We start from the raw sequence: 3,068 nt of genomic DNA, 5'->3' as shown, positions 1-3,068 counted from the left end.
CTGTGAATCGCCAGGTTTACACACTTCACAGCACTCACCAAAGCACATACCCTCCCCAAAGTCCATAACCCCACCCCCCTTCTCCCAACCCCTCTCCCCGCAGCAACCTTCAGTTTGTTTTGTGAGATTAAGAGTCACTTATGGTTTGGCTCCCCAGAAGCTTTTTTTTTAATGCAATCTCAATATTTTATTTTTGGTATTGTTTCCCTTGTCTCAAGAGAGACAAGAAAAACAATTTGCTATTGTTTCCCTTGTCTCAAGAGAGATATCTAGAAAAATGTTTCTATAACCAACATCAGCGAAATTATGATCTGTGTTTTCTTCTATGATTTTTATGTTTCGAGGTCTCATGTTTAGGACTGTAATCCATTTTGAGTTTATTTTCATGTATGATATAAGAAAACAGTCAAGTTTCATTCTTTTGCATACAGCTGTCCAGTTTTCCCGACACCATTTCTTGAAGAGACTTTATTTTTTCCTATTGTATATTCTTGTCTCCTTTGTCATAGATTAATTGACCATATAATTGTGAGTTTGTTTCTGGGCTATTACATTCCATTGATCTATGTGTCTGTTTTTGTGCTAGCATCATACTGTTTCAATAAGTACAGCTTTGTAGTAGATCTTGAAGTCTGGGATTGTGATACCTAAAGTCTTCTTCTTCAAGTTTACTTTAGCTATTCAGGTTCTTTTGTAGTTCCATAAATCTTATGAATATTCTTTCTAGTTCTGTGAAAAATGCTGTTGATATTTTGATAGGGATGAACTGAATGCATAGATTGCTTTGGGTATTATGGACATTTTAAGAATAGTAATTCTTTCAACCCATGAACATAGAATGTGTCATCTTCAATATCTTGCATCAGTGTTTTATAGATCTCAGAGGACATGTCTTTCACCTCCTTGGTTAAGTTTATTCCTAAGCATATTGTTTATGGTACAATTGTAAATGGAGTTGTTTTCTTAATTTCTCTTTCTTCTAATTCATTATTAGTGTATAAAAATTCAGTGAATTTCTGTATATTGATTCTGTATCCTGCAACCTTACTGAATTCACTTATCAATTCTAATAACTTTTTGGTGAAGTCCTTCGGGGGTTTTCTATATATATCTTGTATCATGTCATCTGCAAATAGTGAAAGTTTCACTTTTTTCTTACAAATTTGGATGCATTTTATTTATTTTTCTTTTCTTTTCTTTTTTTTATTTTATTTTTATTTTCTGATTATTGTGGTTAGGACTTCCAGTACTATGTTGAATAAAAGGGGTGAGAGAGGGTCTTCCTGTCTCATTTCTGAGCATAGAGGAAAAGCTCTCATTTTTTCACTATTGAGTATGAGCTTAGGGGTGGGTTTTTCATGTATGGGTTTTATTATTTGACATATATTCCATCCAAATATACTTTGTTAAGGGTTTTATGATGAATGGATGTTGTACTTTGTCAAATGCTTTTTCTGCATCTATTCAGAAGCTCATATGATTTTTCACTCTTTCTCTTATTACTGTGATTTATCACTGTGATTGATTTGCAAATATTTAACTACCCTAGGATCACTTGAACCAATTCCAGTTTATTATGGTGAATGATTTTTGAAATGTATTATTGGATTTGGTTTGTTAATATTTTGTTGAGGATTTTTGCATCTGCATTCTTCGGAGAAATATTGGCCTGCAGTTTTCTTTTCTTTTTCTTTTCTTTACTTTCCTTTTCTTTCTTTCTTTCTCTCTTTCTTTCTTTCTTTCTTTCTTTCTTTCTTTCTTTCTTTCTCTTTCTTTCTTTCTTTCTTTCTTCTTTCATGCCTTTATCTTGGTTTGTTATCAAAGTAATGCTCTCTTCACAGAATGACTTTGGAAGCTTTCTTTTCTCTTAATTTTTGAATACTTTGAGAAGAATATATATTAAGTCCTCTTTAAAAGTTTGGTAGAATTTACCTGTGAAGTCCTTTGGTCCTGGACTTTTGTTTGTTGGGAACTTTTTTTTATTACAGATTCAATTTTATTTCTAGTAATTGGTCTGTTCAAATTTTTCTATTTCTTCCTTATTCAGTTTTGGGAGGTTATATGTTCCTAGAAATGTATCCATTTCTTCTAGGTTGTATAATTTGTGGGCATATAATTTTTCATAATATTCTCTTACAATCCTTTTTTATTTCTGTGATGTTGTTATTTCTCTTCTTTCATTTCTGATTTCATTTACTTGAATAATTTTTTACTTTTCATCAGTCTAGTTAAAGAGTTACTGATTTTTTTGTCTTTTTTTTTTTTTTTTTCATAGAACCGGCTCCTGGTGTCACCAATATTGTCTATTGGATTTTTAGTCTCTATTTCATTTATTTCTGCTCTCATATTAATTGTTTTCTTCCTTCTACCAGCTTTGGGTTTTTTGTTTATTCATTTATTCAGTCATTCATATTTTAAAGTAGGCTGCATGGAGCCCAATGCAGGTCTTGAACTCAAAACCCTGCAATCAAAGGCATGAGCTGAGATCAAGATTTCGATGCTTAACTGACTGAGTCACCCAGGCACCCACATTCCTTTTTTAGCTCATTTAGGTGTAAGATTAATTTATTTATTGGTGATTTTTCTTGCTTCTTGAGGAAGGTCCATATTGCAATTAATATTCTCTCTTAAAGCAGCTCTTGTTGTATCTTTAAGATTTTGCACCATCGTGTTTTCATTTTCATTTATCTCTATGTATTTCTTTTTTATTTCTTCTTTGATTTCTTGGTTTCTGTTCATTGTATAGTAGCATGTTAATTAAACTTCATCTATTTGTGTTCTTTCTAGCATTTTCCTGTGGTTGATTTCTAGTTTTATACTGTTGTAGTCAGAAAAAAAAATGTGATATGATTTCAATCTTTTTGAGTTTGTTGAAACTTGTTTTGTGGCTGAACATGTGATTTACTCTAGAAAATGTTCAATTGCACATGAAAAGAATGTATATTCTGCTCTTTTTGATGAAATGTTTTGAGTATATGTGTTAGATCCATTTGCTCCAATGTATCATTCAAAGCCACTCTTTCCTTGTTGATTTTCTGTTTGGACGACCTATTCTTTGATGTAAGTGT

The sequence above is a fragment of the Mustela erminea genome, chromosome 1 (genome assembly GCF_009829155.1).
Source record: "Mustela erminea isolate mMusErm1 chromosome 1, mMusErm1.Pri, whole genome shotgun sequence".
Lineage (NCBI taxonomy): Eukaryota > Metazoa > Chordata > Mammalia > Carnivora > Mustelidae > Mustela > Mustela erminea.
This window is presented reverse-complemented; position numbering follows the sequence as displayed.